This window comes from Alexandromys fortis, unplaced genomic scaffold (assembly GCF_014885135.2).
Source record: "Alexandromys fortis isolate MF-2015 unplaced genomic scaffold, M_Fortis_MF-2015_v1.1 scaffold_87, whole genome shotgun sequence".
Lineage (NCBI taxonomy): Eukaryota > Metazoa > Chordata > Mammalia > Rodentia > Cricetidae > Alexandromys > Alexandromys fortis.
Window position 1 is genome coordinate 2,294,561 of NW_026067971.1, and position 18,444 is coordinate 2,313,004.

The following is an 18,444-nucleotide window of genomic DNA, read 5'->3' on the forward strand; positions in this document are numbered from 1 at the left end:
GGAGAGATGGCTCTGCAGTTGGGAGCACAGTCTACCCTTCCAGAGGACCTTGCTCTCTCTCTAGCTCACGTGACAGGTGACTCACAACTTCCTGTAACTCCAGTCCCAGGGGATCCTGTGCCTGCCTGCCTCTGCACGTGTTCGGATGCACCTGCACACACCTAAGGAGACTCAAACCTACCCACAAGTAATTTAAATAAATCTTTTTTGAAAATACCACTGTATTAAGTGCATGACACGAGATGTTTTCAAAGATAAACCCTGCAATCTCAGTAGATAACCACAGACAATGTTTACTATTTGCTTTAAGTTCAAAGAGAAGGGGGAGGAGACAGTAATTTCACAGGGCCATTCAGGGGCCAGGATGATGTTGGTTTTGGCATCTTCGGTTGCTGGTGTCAAAGCCATCCCCAAACGGTCCACATCCAGACAGCGACTACAGTTGGAGGGGAATGTTCTGGCAGGGTTTGTGGCTCCGAAGTAGGTATAATGTGTGCTGTCAGCGCCGTCCACTTTGCCTTGGCTTAAACGTAGCCCCATAGTGGTGTCCGACGCAAGGGAGGCTGAGAAATCTAAGAGGAACAGGAACCTGGCCTGGTGAGCTACAGCCTTGTCTCAGCCAAACTGTAAGAGCTCTCGTGGACTTCCGGGGTGGTTCCGAGGGTGTAAGCACTTACTGAGCAAACCAAACCACCTGAGTGTAATTCCCAGAACCCACATACAGGCAGAAGGAGAGGACGCCTCACAGGCCTACATGCCACATTTAGAACCCATTCAAGCAGGAAAGAAAGAGAGCGTGCTGTGGGACAATGGTCTTATACCCTGTAAAGTTTTGTAAGTTGTACTGGTTTAATAAAACACTGATTGGTCACAAGCCTGGCAGGAAGTATAGGCAGAACGACCAGAACAGGAGACTTCTGGGAAGAAGAAAGGCTGAGTCTGCAGTCATCACAGAGGAAGCAAGATATGACTGCCTCACTGATAAAAGGTACCAAACCGCATGGCTAACCCAGACAAGAAGTATGGGTTAATGTAAGTTATAAGAGTTAATAAGAAGCCTGAGCAAATAGGCCAACCAGTTTATAATTAATGTAGACCTCTGTGTGTTTCTTGGGTGGGACTGAAACCTCAGTCAACAGGAGAAGGGGTGGAAAGATAAAGGGAAGAAAAGAAGGAAAGAAAGAAGAAAAAGGAGAAGAGGGAAGGGGGAGAGGGGAAGAAGGAAGTAAAAAGGGAGGGAAGACCAAAAGGGAGGGAGGGAGGGAGGAAGGGAAGGGGGGAGGAGGGGAAAAGAAAATGTCCTCTGCTGCCAGCAGGACAATTTAATCTGACTTTTCAAGAATTTTCATTTTTTTCTGAGACTTTAAAGTCTCAGTTTTGCTCTTGCATTGGATGCTAGGTCCACTCACACAGAATTCAGTTTTAAAACATCATAAAATATGGAAACAAAGGGCAAAGTAGAAAACTTATACAGTTTAGTGCTTAGAAGTTTGTGAGCCAACTTGATTTGCTAATCTGCAGGCCGAGCTTCTGGAGGGGGAGAAGAAGGGGAGTTCACAATCCACAAACCAATTTGTGTTGTTTCTGCAACACTGCAGAAGTGCGACTCATGAATATGCTAATGAAATTGCGATGAGCGTTTTGGCACTATTTCATCCCCTCAACTAGATTAGAGAGTAATAACGCTATGGGCTTCCATGTCTTCAGAAACTGCTGTGGTAGTAGGAAAAAATGGATCTGTGATATTTATAATACAACAAAAATTACAACCATGATACAATAAAATAATAATTATTTTATATGTAATTAATAGTTGGACACACACACATACTTTCTTGCTACAGTCCTTCTCTGTTTTCTACGAAACTGTTTACTGGTGCTAAGGTGAGTGTGTATTTGTGAATGGACTCAGATCTGAGCCTGCTACAAAGATAGAAAACTGATATTTTATGGAAATACTAAAGCAAAACAGTAATCTTTACTGCTTTTTAGCCCTTTTTAGGATTCAGAAAACAGAATTTGGGGGTGGGGTCATTTTTATTTTCATCATGCAATTACTAAATGACGGTCACATTATGTCCCAACACTCAAGGTCTGTCCAGTGCATCAAGGACACTTGGAAATCAATTCATGAGTTGTTTCAAGGAAGGGGCCATTCGACAGGTAGAGTGCTGTTCAGAGAACAAAGAATGGGAGACTGCAGTCCTCTCAAGATTTGAGATTAAGAAGACCCATCCATGAAGAAGAGACAGAGATCTCTCTACAAATGGGATCCAATCTGCCTAAGTAGGCCCTTTTCAGCTGAGCCCACGGTTACGCCTGTAATCACAATCACGCTTTGCCTCCAACCGCCAAGTGGAGGCTTTCATTCATAGTAAAAGAAGTGGAGGGAGGCGTATGGGGAATATAAGTCCATGGGCTCAATAACTTAGAATCTCTGCTTGCTAAGGTGAAGTTGCTGCTGGCTCCATGCACTGAGGTGTTGTAGGAATTCCTACCGCCAGGAGCCTTTAAGTTATCTGCCCACTTGGGTGTGGCCTCTTATATATACCGATATAAAGCATGTGTCTGGCCTCTTTTTTGGCTGCAGAATTCGATTGCTGTTCCCCATTCAAGAAGAGGATTGTAAACTGTGAGTGTACTCCTAAATAAATAACCCTCTACTGTACTCAGTTGTGAGCTAGTGTGGGATTTCTTTTTTAGCCTCCTTCTTCATCTGGTGCCCACGTAGATCCGAACTCCACACCTACAGGTGAATGGCTTAAAGGCCTAACCGGACCCACCCCTACCTGCTTGACTTGCTTTTACCTATTAAGCAGTTTTTTTGTAAAACGCCCACCACAGCAGAGCTAATGCATCTGGAGACTTGGACATTTCCCAAGCGTACGCGTGCACACCCCATACTGCCACATTCCCTGTTGTGTTCCCTGCCACGTGGAGACTTGCACAACTTCTGGTTTATACGCCTGGGCTTCTTGTTCTGTGTGCAGAATTGATTTAATTGCTTTTAATTTGTCAAGAAAAGTCTATTTCTCAGTATTTAACCAGCATCAAGGCGGGGAAACCTAACTGGCTTAGGACTATTCATGGCACCAGGTTGCAACTCTAGATGAGACTCTGCAACCATGACACTTGCTGAACAATATAGATCATTACACCTAAAACAATTTACCAAGCCTCATACCAGGTAAATATTTTATTAATTAATGAATCAATGAACTTTAAAATTATATAATTGCAGACAATATTACCATGGACAATTTTAATAATTTTTTGTTAATACTATAGATTGTATTCTGCAAGGCTTATATGGTTATGATGACACATCTGTTTATTGAATATTGGGACTTAATTTTTTCTTCATATTATATCCTTAAGAAAATGATTTGATAACAGAGCCAAGAATGAGGCACTTTTAGAAATGATACAGTCTTTACAGACTAATAATGACAGGATTAATACCATCGAAAAATCAAAAGTTACCTGAAAAAATTAATACTATTGAAAAGGGTAACATTAATTTAACAGACAAAATTTAATCCATATCAAAGGATACTGAGAAATTATCTGAAAGAATTCATACTGTTGAATTTGACAACCAAAATTTGTTAAAAAGTTATGATAGGTTAGCAGATAGAGCATCTCTCCAAGAAGGCAATCTGCATGCTATCCAAATAGTGTCCAAGGATGAGACGTTATCTTTAAAGGAAAAACTTCAGACCTTGGAATCTCATGTGCAGAATGAGGGCCAGAGGCTAGGTGCCTCAGTGAAATTACTAGAAATATATACAGGCCAGGAGATTCAGGCTTTACAAAAGACAGTAGTAACAAGATTTGAAACAATTGAGGAAATCATTGGAGTTGATGAGCAGGGAAAGCTCATCCACAGTGGTGACAACATACAGGTGGTAAGGAAGCCATATAGGGTTGGGGCAGGGTTCTGCTCTTGTCTTTACAAGAAAATACACATTTTCAAAAATTCAAGAGACCCTGAATGTTTGGATGCTGACAAAAGGAAAAATAACTATCCAATAAGAATCATCAAGAAAAAAGAATATGACCTGTAAGAACAGGTGATCAAAACATACATTTGAATATATATGTATATTTATAAATATATAGAACTGTCTTTGAAGTTGGACAAGGGCTCTGTCCTCTAAATACAAGAATGTTGTTAAAAAAAATTCAGAGTTTTTGCCTCACATCAAGAGCTGTCTGGTATGGATCGGAAAGAAAAAAAATTTAGAAAAAAAAAATTTACTTTTCTTCATACCTATTTTTGTCTCTATCATACCTTTCATTGAATATATATGTCTGTGCATGTCTATATAAATAATGTTTAAGTTTTCCAAAATGAACAATGAATTTTCCTGCAGTAATCTTTGAAGTTTCCAGGAAGAAGATGGGGCCCCACAACAACTCCACCTGGTTGATATGATGTCATGATGCTGATAGCACTACCCTAAGACCTGTTTGGGGTACCAGCTGTTCAAGATGGTTCTAACTTGGTTAGCTGAAATGGTGCACTTTTTTACAATGTTCTGGCTAGAACTCCAAATAGGAACCTCAGAAAAACCCTACCAAATACTCAGAGACTATTTGCAATTATAACAGACAGTAGTCTTGAAACTTAACCATCATTTTACTTTCAAAGGATCCCATAGAAAAAAAAAAAAAAACATCACTTCCATGACAGCTGGAAGTAATTCTAGAAGATGACATCCCCTCTCCCAACAAAGTTTGTCCTCAAGGTTAGGGACATTATTTAGGGGTTGATTATAATTGGTATAATGCTGGGGGCTGGAGAAAATTTATGTAGGATCAGGGATCTCTTTGGCAAAAAAGGGGGGGAAATTGGATGGGATAATATATTACTGTGAGCTTACTCACACTAATAATGGTGAGTAATAGAGTGAATACTTGTGATGTATTTACATTGGTATAGATTCTTGTATATCGCTACAAGCTTAAATTATATTGAATATGTTCCTATTTTCATATACAATATTTGTATACCTAGGCAAAGTTATTTTGTCATATTGTAACCATGCATGCTTCTACCTCTGCTTAAGACATTTTGTATATCGATATAATTTTAGGATATATTTACCATATTACAATATACATTTCTACCTCTGATCAAGATACTTATACATTGTTTACATTTTGATGTCATTGTCTTCATTTGTTGAACAGTTGTTTAAAGATTATTTAATATTCTAATATGAAGTCTTAGTTTTTAAGTTATATAGGTATTAAGAAGTGTAGGTCAATAGTCATCCATGTTTGTCATACTTACAGTTAGACTAACCATGTTCTTTAGATACATAGAGATTGTATTCTGCATAGACAGGTAATCTTCAACTGCTTCAAAGAGCTGTAGAACACAGCATGTAAATAACTTAGGGTTCTCTTGCAGTGATACATGATTGCTCCTGCCAGCACACATCTATTCCCGAGAGAATGTTGAGCACCAAAGACACTCCACTTGGAGCTTGTTTTCTTCTTGGCAAAACTGGGCTCTGGACAAGGAACTGCCCATGCATCAACCAATGACAAAATGCACGATGTCCAAACAGGACAAGCAGGATACAAGAAAAAAATCTGTCAAATCTTGCCAAAATAGGGTAAGATGGTTTTGAAATTTTTCCTGCCTCTGAAAATGGTCTGTCAGTGGGGCTGGAGAGATGGCTCAGTGGTTAAGAGCACTGCCTGTTCTTCCAAAGGTCCTGAGTTCAATTCCCAGCATGCAGACAGAATGCTGACCATACTGTACACATAATAAATAAATAAATCTTAAAGAAAAAAAAAGAAAGAAAGAAAATGGTCTGTCAGTTACTCTAGGCCTTAGCCAAAGTTGGTTGCTCCAACATTGTGAATGAGACTTTGGGTGATTGCCCAGATGGCCAGTTGTCTCTGTCATTTGTTGAACATTTTGGGAGTTGCTTGATTGCACTTCCTGCTTACTCAAATAATATTATTTCCCTTCTCAGGTCTTTGTTGGGGTTGAAGACTAGATAGTTGTTGTTACTTTCCTCTCATGACTTGGTCAAGTTATTTATAATACAAGACTTAAACTCCTTAGGATAGAATAATTATTGAAACATTTATCATGTTTTTTGCTTGATATTGTTTATGCTGTTGTAATTCTAATTTTTATACCTTATATTTGTTCTTATTGTATATAATTTTGTATTAGGCTTAGAACTTTCTTATTTAAACAAAAGAGGGAGGTTCTGTAGGAATTTCTACCTCCAGTAGCCTTTAAGTTACTCGCCCATTTGGGTGGGACCTCTTATACTATATATGCTGATGTAAAGCATGTGTCCAGCCTCTTTTCTGGCTGCAGGATTCAGTTGCTGTTCCCCATTCCAGCAGAGGATTGTAATCTGTGAGTCTACCCCTAAATAAATAACCTTTTATTATACTCAATTCTGAGCTAGTGTGGGATTTCTTTTTTAGCATCCTTCTTCACTGAGAGGATGCTGCTGGCTCCATGCGCTGAGAGGATGCTGCTGGCTCCATGCACTGAGACAATACTGTTGGTTCCATGCACTGAGAGACTTCAACTGTTTTCCTCACCATGTTTCGTAGGCACAGAACAAGAAAAGACATTATGGCTTATTTGAAATTGTTTAATAAAAAGAAAATAAATGTTTCCACTTAGCAATAAGCCAATGGATATTAAGAAACACGTAAGTTACAAAAATTTTTCTATGTAGCATCTCAGATAATGTCATCCACTTGTTGGTACCAGGACGAGCACCCACTCATTTAAAAAGATAAGTATTCCCAAATGATGAAGCTGTCAGGTAAGAGGGCAGGGGAGAAGAGAAGGGGCAGAAGGAGAAAGAGCCTCTGTAAAAGGAGACTGCATGCTCGTTTCACACAGAAACTATATTAATTACAGCACTGTTTGGCCAATGACTCAGACATACTGCTAGCTAGTGTTTACATCTTAATTTAACCCATTTCTATCAATCTGTATATCACCAAGAGGCTATGGTCTACTGGTAACATTCTGGCTGCACCTGTCTCCTTCGGCAGCTACGTGGTGTCTCCTCCACTCTGCCTACTCCCTCTATATATATTTCTGTTCATATTTCTCGCCTGGCTAAGCCTGCTAAGCCGTTGGTCAAAACAGCTTTATTCATCAACCAATAAAAGCAACACATATACAGAAGGACATCCCACATCAAACTTCTATTCCTCAGATTTGTTCAGAAAGTTTTACACAACAAAAACTACTTCTACTAGGTCTAGTAAAACTTTGACTCTTGAGGTGTGACTGCCTCCAAATATCTTCACTTTGAGAATAATTATACAGTTTTAAATTAAGAAGAGACATATTCATTTTGAGAATACTTTGGTAATATTAAGTTAAGGAGATTTTGCTTATAAAAAAGTTGTGTGTGGGACTAGCGAGATAACCCAGTGGTTAAAACACTGGCTGCTCTTCCAGAGGACCTGGGTTCAAATCCCAGCACCTGCATGACAGCTCACAAGCATCTCTAATTCCAGCTCCAAGGGATAAAGTGCTCTCTTCCGGCCTCTGCAGGCACCAGGTACACACAAGCTTCATAGGCGCACATACAGATGAAACAACCATACAGACAGAATAATACTTTTTTAAAAAAATAAGCTTGTTGGTATCTAAGAAAAGGAAACAATTCCAACTATATCAAACAGGACTTTATGTAATTTAGTTTCCATGTTTATATTTATAAGACTGAAATTGGATAGGTGGATGAGAGGTAGGTAGATAATGACTTAGTTACTGTTTCTTTTGCTACAATGAAACACCATGACCAATAAGTTTAGGTTTATTTGGTTTACACTTCCATAGTACTGTTCATCATCAAAGGAAGTCAGAACAGGAACTCAAACCCGGCAGGAACCTGGAGGCAGGAGCTGATGCAGAGGCCATGGATGGGTGCTGTTTACTGGTTTGCTGCATGTGGGTTGCTCAGCCTGCTTTTTCATAGAAACCATGACTATCAGTTAAGGGATGGCACTACCCACAATGGGCTGGACCTACCCCTATCAATATGTAATTAAGAAAATGCCTTATGGCCTGATCTTATGGAGGCTTTTTCCCAACTAAGATTCCCTTCTTTCAGATAACTCTAGTTTAGCTGTCAAGTTAACATAAGACCAGCCAGAATAGATCATGACAGATATTGAATGGAAGATAGGTAAGTAGATGATAGATAGATAGATAGATAGATAGATAGATAGATAGATAGATAGATAGACTTTTAAATTATAAGGTAGAAAAATGATAGGTAGATAGATGACAGGTAGATACACAGATTAGATAGATAGATAGATAGATAGATAGATAGATAGATAGATAGAGCAATAGAGAAATGAAGCATTGAAGAATTGATCATTGTGTGCTGAACATTGTGAGTTCTAACTTACTTTTATTACAGACACTCACCTAATGACCTTGGGGGATAAGGTGACATAAATGAGGTGAGACTTAGGAGCCTTGAGTTATAGTTCAACATCTCTTTTAGTTTGGTAAAGTGCTGCAGCCATGTCAGAGGTCCCATCTAACTCTAAAATTCTCTGGTGATGTTGCTTTGTCCCTGGAGACCCAGCCACTAACAGAGCTGTTACCTTGCTCTGTCTTGGAGGTTTCTAGGGATGCAAGACATGCTGTATTTGCCCATCTGAATTCCATAAGTTGCATTGAATTAATTTGGAAAGTCCGTAGTGTAGTTAAATCATAGTAGGGGGATTGGGCCAAAAAAAAAACACCACCCATATGTTCATGTTTTGTTCCTATTTAATCTCTTTTCAAACATGCTACCTTTGACCAAAGTTCTCAATGGGTTGGCATCAAAAATTGCCAAAACTTTAGTTTTAGCCAGATCATAAAGTAATTTGTTTATTCTAATAAAGCAATACTTTGTGGAAAACAGGCATACCTGCTATTTGCTGAACGACCAGCTCTAGACTGCATGTTCTATGCTGCGATTTTTAGATTCTTTTAGGAGGGAATGCTTTTAAGAGTCTATTGGATGCTAGGAACTCTCTCCAGAAAAATACATACATGCCATTTTGCACATAAATTCAAGCCCCTACAAGGTGGTAGACCACAAACTAATAACTCCTGATTTACAATGTCACCGCCCTGTTTATAAAGTACCAAGGCTCTTGGATCAGAAGGGTCTAAATTTGTAGATCTATTTGCATAAATTTGCATACTCTGTTCAATCTGCTCTACCTCTATGTTTATAAGATAAATTATTTAGTCTAACCTAGTACAATGGTTTTCAAATTCAGTATAAGTGACATGATATATGTGAAATCCTCTAGGAAGTTTTAAGACAATCAATTTAATAGCATCTCACAACCAAGGTGTAATAAGGAAAGCCCTGGCCAAAATGAGAAGTATTTCATCATGGCCTTTCATATGCATTGAAGCTCGCCATAGTCTGGCTGGCCTTTCATACATACACACACAGAGACACAGACACAGACACACACATACACACACACACACACACACACACACACAGAGCCCCTTCCCATGTCCTCTGCACCTAACTGTAGCCCTCGAATGTGATGAGACTGCCCTTGGCAGTTTATTTACTAACCATCAAAGCTATTCTTTCATTACCTTCAGAATGTGATAGTTATTTTATGAAGGTTCATTAAATTTAATGAGATACAGCCATGTTTATTGCTACCCTATAAAATGGATGGGGGGAGTAGTAACCCATCTTCAAACTGACTCTTGTGCCTGTAGAGTACCCAAATTAAATGCCAGCCCCTCCACTGTAATCAGGGCAAGACACTTCAGAGTTCAGAAGCCCTGCTTAGGAGCTGTAACTGATTAGGACCAGCATTTCCATTGTCATTGCCACCACTGACATGTGGCATTATTACCAACAAAGGCAAAGACATGGGACTACGAATCAGTGTGCAAGTACTCTTTGCCAGCGTTTCTGTAAACATGGCACATGTTACACAATTTAATTCAGTTGCACCATAAAACATAAGGACCAAAATTGCCCCATTTTCATGCAAGGGAGAGCTTGGTTACAGTGTACAGATTGTAAGATGGGATGCAGTGGGCTCTTCCTAAGAGCCCATGGGAGTAGCAAAGGAGCAGGCCTGGCCCCCAAAGTAGAACCAGCAGAAAAGTCAGAGGGGGATCCCTCTAGCAGGCAGCTCTCCCTTGCAATTCTCGCTCAGCACAGTCAGAGCAGTGTGCCTTGGAGCTCACTTCCACCAAGCTGTCTAGTTGGCCACATGACCTGGAGTTGAACAGCAGTGGGCCGAGAACCAGCTTAGACAGTCTGCATACACAGACCTTAGAAACGGACGACTCTGCCTCTTAGGTCAGGCAAGGTGGTTGTGCACTCTTCCGGTTGCCAGAAATTCCAAATGGCGGCTCTAGAGTGGGTTGCAGGGATTCGGGTTGCCTAACAATGAACAAGAGTTAAGTTGTACACTAGACACCATGAAAGTTCTAGAATGTGAGTAATGGGCATAGTCATTATAAGAATTTTGCATTTTAAGAAAGGAAGTAACTTAGTGGTAGAGTGCCAGCTACCGTGAGTGAGGCCTTGGGTTCCAGCCCCAACATCACCAGGCCTTGGGTTTCATTGCTCACTGATTGACCTAGTTTGTCTCCTCTTCAGTGTTCCTTCTAACCCTGTCCCAGCGAGTGTCCAGCAATAAAGCTGTTTGGAAGGCAGAATAAGGAGCTTTCATTGCCTCTGATCTCAGATTCATTCCACTAAAAAGTATTCTATAATATCTGACAAATATCCAGCATCCTGAAACTAGAACTAGGTTATGAAAATTGTTCTTGACATCTGTAACCTGCAAGGATTCCAAAAAAAATTAAATTTCAGAAGTAAACTGAAAATACAGCATAAATAAAGACTAGGGAGGGGCACTTGTCTCTCCTTCAAGATTTAGTCCAGAAAGGTGCCATATTCCCAGCACTCAGGGAAACTGAGGTAGGAGGAGCTTAAGTTTGAGGTTTGTCTGGGCTACAAAGCAAGTCTGAGTCCATTTGGGCCATGCAACAAGACTCTGTCTCAAAGAATTAGAAGAAAAAGAAGGAAGAGAAGCAGAGGAGAGGTATCATACAGAGAGAGAGAGAGAGAGAGAGAGAGAGAGAGAGAGAGAGACTGCCAGAAGACTCAGCAAGTAGAGATGCTTGCCACCAAACCTGTTGAGTAATCACCAGGCCCCCACATGGTAGAAAGAGAAAGCTGACAACTCCTGTTGGTTGTCCTTTGGCCTATACGTGCACACAAACATAAACACTCACACACATACACACACAGCTAAAGGAAAGGAGGAAGAGAGAGAGAAGGAGGAAAGAAACAAACAAGAAGACATGGGTTGGAAGTATAACCCAGGTAGACAGCTTGACTGCCTTCTCCAAAGCTGGCACTCCTCACTAGGCATGGAAGCTGGTGTGTGTAGGAACAACACCTACACATGCACAGGCAGGCTCACAGAGAGATAGATGGACAGACAGAAATACAGACAAGACAGAGAGAGAATATTTAGTTCAGCCTACACAGAGAAAGCAGGCCCTGTTTATAAGCAGATGGAGCCAAATATAAAACAAGACACCACTGAGGCAAGGAGTCTGAATAACAAATTCTCCCAGTCCCAGGGAAAATAACTCTAAAACAGAGTACTTAGCTGAAAATTTTCCAGTTCCAAAGTCCTATGGGGAGTTACACTACTGGAGCCCCGTCTTGAACACACCCACAAGAGCAGATCTGTTGTCCTAAGCTGCCATCCGTCCATTTAAGAGGGAGGAAGAGTCTCTCTAAAAAGGGCAGTGCCTGGTGAGAGGCCAGCCCTTGAAGGGTGTGGTTTTGTTCAGGAGCCACAAGAAATGATTTAGTGAATTACCTTGTCCGGGTGCTAAGAGACAACCGGTGGTCTACTCTTAGGCTCTATCGTTGCTTAAAAGAAGGTCTTGATTTAACCATGGAGATTGGAGACCGTGTCTGCCGTGACACACACCTTGAGACAATTGTGACTAATTGCTTTGCCATCATTTCCAGGACTTCCTGAAGTCTGGCATCAGGTGGGTGCAGAACATCATTGTTCTTAGACCCGAAGCTTCCAATTTCATCATACTAAGCTATGGGTGTGCTGAGAGTGGATTCCAGTGGGAGAACGCTTGCCAGGTGTGCATTGGGCCCTGGGTTTGACATCCCTCCCCTGCTGAAGAAAATAAAAGGAAAACAAATAGCTGTAGACAATAGCAGTTAAAAATGAAGGTGGAAGCAGAGCTATGCTTTTAACACCATGTATGCTTCATGAGGACAGCACGCTGCATCAGTTTGGACTCAGTCTAAAGTTTAGGGTCTGAGTTTGCATCTAGAGCAACACCTTGGTTGACTTTGGTTCCTCTCTGAGTCTCAGTAGCCTCGTGTGGGGCATGATTACCTCAAAGGGCTGCTGAGAAGTCCATGAGACGATTTGAAGTGTGTCATATGACACCTGATGCCTACTAAGTGCCCAAGAAATGACAAATATTGCTAAAATTGGTAAGCTTGGAACTGAAATTTACATTTACAAGAATTTATTTTTTGAAGAAATAAAGAAAGTTGGAAAGCTCAGAAAGCCTGTCTCTGTTTATTCAGATGAACTGAGTAAAAAAGTCTATTCCTCTTTCTACACAGTGATCTAATTAACCTTTTGCCAGTATTAAGGTGACCTTGAATTGGTCTTGTGACCTCAAATGCTTAATGTTGTTGACTTTAAATGGTTTTTTGGGGATGGTCAGAAATAGCGTATAGAGAAATGGGCAAAAGGTCAAATTAATTTACTGTGTAATAAATAGCCAACACATTTGGTATTAGCTGCTTATAAAGGAAGGAATGCATATAATTCATTTCCCGAAACAAGAAGGTAAGAGATTACACACGTGTTTCAGAATAAAATTTTAAAAAAGGATCTGTCATTGATCTGTGGTATCACACCACTTCTGTTAAACTAGGAAGAGACTAAATTATTCATTTTTATAAACTAAAGAAATACATTTCCAGCTCACATTGAAATGAAACAAAGACAGATCTAGTTAAACCGCACTGATTCATCATCATAAACACCCCGCCCCAGCAGAGAAGTCACTGAGCCAGGGTGAAATGGAAAACATAAATGCAGAGTGTGGAAATGTCAGAACTGAGCGACTGTCTGATTTCTGAGACGCCTTCTCATTTTACAAATGTTTACGCTTGAGAAACCAAAACTCTGGTGACATCTTTCATGTTATTCAAACGTTAGGATGAATGACCAAGCCTATGTTACCAACAGAACCATGTCTGGAAGATTAGTTTCAAAACAGAGTCACAACCATAAATAACATTGCATTACTTTAGCCATGGTTGATATACAGCCCATCTGATTGTTGTGCCTCGAACTGAAGTCTTGGTAGATTGTGGGTGCTTTTTTAATTATTATTATTATTATTATTATTAGTGTAAGAAACTTTTTTTGAATCTCACTGGCATGTTAGAATCTGTCTCTGATACAGAAGTAACGATATCTTTTTATTTATGAATCACACTCATCAACCCACGTGTTTATTTCCTGTTGAGAGGCACGTGGAGAGGAGGGCACCAAAGCGTTCAGCTACCATTGTCAATACGGGTGTGCAGTCTGAAGTCTGCCTGGAATGAAGTCAAGCTCAAATGTCTGCCCGTCCGGTATGCTTAAGAAAGACGTATAAGACATATCTTACTGAAATTATCTGTAGCTCTCCCTCTTCCTTGTAATAATTGTTAAGCCGCTAGCTTAATCAATACCTAACTTCTGTGCCATGCCGAGGCCTGAGTGCTCACGTAGGGCCATCAGTCCACCTTAGATTTCTCCAGGCTCAACCGTCTCTGCAGTGGGCTTATTCTGTTACCATTTATATCACTTAGTGTTTAACACTGACCATTCCGGCCACTCTGTTATTAATTTCTGTGCGCCCTGGACCGTGCCCCCTTCTTCCCATGCTGTCCCAGGTCCTTGGCCATTCCTTCCCGGAGAAATGAAGCTTTAAAGGCCAGTTATTTGGAGGGCATCACCATTTGTAATGTCCTAATTATTCTACATAATCAATAACATCAAGGCCTTTTTTCTTGGAGATGTTCTGTTTATTCGCGTTGTATTCCACACACGTCAGTTCCCATCAAGAGCAAAACCGATTTTCTTGTCTCGTGTCTGCTCTAAGGACAGCCTTAATTCACCATAAGTCTATCTGTGTTCACTACGTCGTCGTTAGACCCAGTTGGTGATCTTGATATAATCCTGGGGCCAAGCATGTCCCGCTCTGCAAAGCAAGACTTTTATGTAACTGGGAATGCTACCCAGACGACCAGCGTGGAGACTGCTGGCGGGGGCTTTATTTCATTGTTGTTATTTTTGCAGAGGCCTCTGTTTATGATGTGATGCATTTGGGCCTGAGCGCATTAGCTGCATTATTCATTGGGTACATTTGTCAGAACATGCATGTGTATAAAGAACTAATGATCCATATTAAATTAATGACGCTATAAAGAAGAAAAATACTCCACGCACACAGCTATGTCAGAAAGTACAGACTCCGATAAACCAGAGAAAGGGCCTAATCGGATGAAGCATTGGACTGTTCTGTCTCCAAAATTACATTTCTAGAAATGTGCTTGTACACAATGTTGGTTTTATTAAAACAAATTAATTCAGTCATTAAGGAATCATAAGGCAAGTGTCTCATAAGTCAGGACCTCCAGTGTAACAAATTGATTAAATGACTGTGTAATAGTCTCTTTAAACAAATCTAGTGTAACAAGTTAATAGATCTGCTCAATTACCATGCTGGGGGATGAAGCTCTGGGTGACTCTCATTAAATCTGGAAGATTGTTCTTCGAGTTTTGTCCACTCTCCTCTGTATTTTTCTGGGTGTGCTCTGTGGTGTTTGGAATATGTGGTGTATTGGGGGGGCTCTAAAAATTGATTGCTGTAATCACAGTTTTAATTTTTTTAAACTGAAACTTGTGGTGGATCTCTTTATCTTTTCCTCTCCCTCCTCCTCCTCCTCTTCCTTCTCCTCCTCCTCCTCCTCTCCCTCCTCCTCCTCCTTCTCCTCTTCCTTCTCCTCCTCCTCCTCCTCCTCCTCCTCCTCTCACCTTCTCCCTCCCTCCCCCCTCACCTTCCCCTCTCACCTTCTCCCTCACCCTCTTCCTCCCTTCCTCTCCTACCCGAGGAGCAGGATAAAATGGAGGCTGAAGCCTACCCACTGCTTTCCTCCGACCTTAGTATGTAAAATAACCTAATTGTCCTCATGCCAGGTGCTTTATCAATGCTGATAGCAAAATCTGAATAATGCAATCTGGCCAGTGAAACCTGGGATGGCTTGGATGAAGCACCGAGAACAGGCAGAGAGCGCAGAGAGCGAGTAGCTAACGGGCAACCTTATTTTTCAGCTACGGGTTGATCCCGTGGAACACACACACACACCCCAGCCGGATGCTTCACACGCAGGGGAGGGAAATTTACAGCCTTCTCAGAGGCCCTCCGTAGCCTGACTTCGCCCTTTCCCCAGCGGTTGAGGAGGTGGTGAGGAGGATCTCACTCGGAGTCTCCTCCAACCGGGGCTCTACTCAACCTGGCAGGGAAGTGCCCGTGAAGGGAGCTCAGGTGTCTGTTGCAGAATGAACACTGAAATCTGGAGCTTTTTTGCTTTAAGAAACACGGAAGTGTTCCCTGGTGGGTGCTGAAATCTCGGGAAGGAGGGAAGATGATCACCGAGAGACCTGGGAAGTTAGTGCTACCCCTCGCCCACAGGATTCCGATTCCCCGCAGGCTCTTGGTTGGAGCAAGGAAAAAATGACTTGAAGTCTGCCTTTTTGGAGGTGTCCGTGCCTACGACACCCTTTCACCAAAGGCCCTGGAGGAAACAAAATCTATTACCTATTGCCATTTTGTTAAGTGTTTGCTCTGCAGTGTGACCCTGCCACTTTATCTGTTGCTTTTTATTTTCTGAGTGCATGTTGCCCATATGTTACTCTAATAGTTGCTATAATTCTTGAGCAATGGGGCTCGTATTTTACGGGGCTGAATTAAAAAGAATGCACTTTAATAAAAACCTGAGCAATACACTAATGGCCTGACATTGATGTATTTGCATAGAGATGAATTATACGGGCCTGCTTGACACGACTTTTAATAAATGATGGAGAAGGTTATTACAGGGATGCAGTTTGGTGCGTGCTAACAGGTTATTTTAGTACATCCGTGGCTAAAACCCGGGGTGATGCAGTACAGTGCACAATCATAAGGTACTTTTTTGTCTTGCATATTATGACATTTATTGGGACCGCGCTGAACCCATATTACGATCGCAAACTGCATTTTATTAACCATTAGTAACGTTAGCTGTAAATGGAATTGGGAATTGAAGAGAAAAACGAGCCCCTCCTATAGACCCTCATCCACATTAAATTTGTAGGCAGTTGTAACGAGCCTTTTATACCTGGCGCCCTCTCCTCTGAACTGACAAACCTCTATTTGGCTAGAAGTGGATGGGAACGGCCACCGCTCTCCCAGGGAAATACATACAAACTGCTGAGCAGTGGCAGTAAGAAGCCACCAATTTAGACTTAGTCGGTGAAGTACGATGACTTTGGGATCCATCCACTAGAGGCTGTATATATATACACAGCCCCGAGGGTCGTACTCTAGTTAGAACCCCTACCGATTGCGAACGTTAACTTGGTGTGCCCACTATTGCATTCTCACTATATGCACGTCCTACCCAAAATAAACAGAAAGAAAACGGCACACCGAATTGATCAAAAACTGAAGGCCTCCCAGCCTCGGCTCCTCGGGCTTTCTCGGACTTGGCTCGGCGTCCCCAGGTGGAGTCGCAGACAGCGCGCCACCGCTCGGTGCCCTTCCTCCCGCGACCAGCCAGCTGCGTTACAGCCACAGAGGCAAATGGTCACATCGCACACGGAAAAGGAGATTGGAGGGACTAGACCTCCTCCTGATGAGAAATTGGTTAGAGAGGGCGCCGTGGGGCACGTGCGACCTCAGCACCCAGGGTGTGGCGCGTCCTTGCAGGACACGGAGCCTGGAGTCCCACACCTCGTCAGAACAGATGTTTTTGTCCCTCGCGGAGATTTGTAACTGATGTTCGCGACAGCTGGTGGACCCCGCCAGCTACTTGCATCTGTTCTAGAACAAACCTGGTGGGAACTGCGGAGGAGAGGGAAGGGCCCGGCAGGGGACAAATTAAAACGTGTATTATGTGTACACAGTCTCTGTGTCTCTTGCAGAGTGAGTAAGGGTCGGATCCAATTTAGCTGAGCTCGGTAGAACTAACCAAAAGAGAGAGAGAAAGGCTAGAAATTCCTTGAGGAAAAGAGCAAGGTCTCCTTTGGATGTCTTGTGTCTCAGCAGCTCAGAGAATACCGACAGGGGTCTGCCGATGCGAAGGTCCGTAGCAGTGGTCCCCAAACCAGAACTGCTCGACCCTGAGATGCTCCAGAGCACTAAACCTTCCCGGGGATAGGCGGCGGCGAGGGCATGGGCACGGTCTGTATCGAGGGTGCTAATAGCCCTAGGTCTAGAGGGAACCGTGTGGACATCCGCGGCCTCGGTTTGCACGGCAGGGTCTATAGTGCTTCTGATCCGGGCACCGCGTTGTCCTCCACGCCTGCAGGGGGCGCTCCCCGAATTCGAAATGAGCTCGCGCGAGACCGGCCGCGGGAGCTCTGCGTGTGTGTGTGTGTGTGTGTGTGTGTGTGTGTGTGTGTGTGTGTGGCGCGAAGATAAGGCTAAATAAACCAGGAAAGGTGATTTACTGTACCCAGCTCTATTCTGAACACTCCAATCCCGTCTTCTCTGTGAAGACCTGCAGGGCACCCAGGATAGATAGTGTCAAGGACTTGCACTGACTTCTTGAGCCCTCTTCGTTGTCCTAGGCAGGAAGGTTGGGTATGATGCAATGGATCAATCGATCCCCGCTCGGCCTCAGACAGGTCTGTCACCACGCTGACCAAAGGTCTGCCCATCGAGGACACCCTAGGCACCAGGGACCTAAGCCCAGGAGTGGCCATGCCCTGAATTCCAAACTTGGTTGGGTCTGGCTCTATATGGAATGTGTCAAAAAAAAAAAAAAATACTGGAACCAGAGAAGGAAGTACTGGATCTACCGCGTGTAAACAGAAAGTCCGCTCTAGAAGACAAGGACTTGCTACTAGCAAACACCCGTCCTTGACCCAGTGAGGGTTGGTTCGAACTGTGTGAGGGTGGCAAAGGAGAAAATATGCAACGAAAGGTTCTACGACCTAAGAGAACAATGGACAGGGGAGGGCGGAGGCCATTATTGGCTTTGCCCGTCGATGGGTGGAGGAAGGCATTCTCTGCGAAGATCTTCTTCGAAGATCGGAAATTGTGGCAGCTGTTCCTGGTCCCTC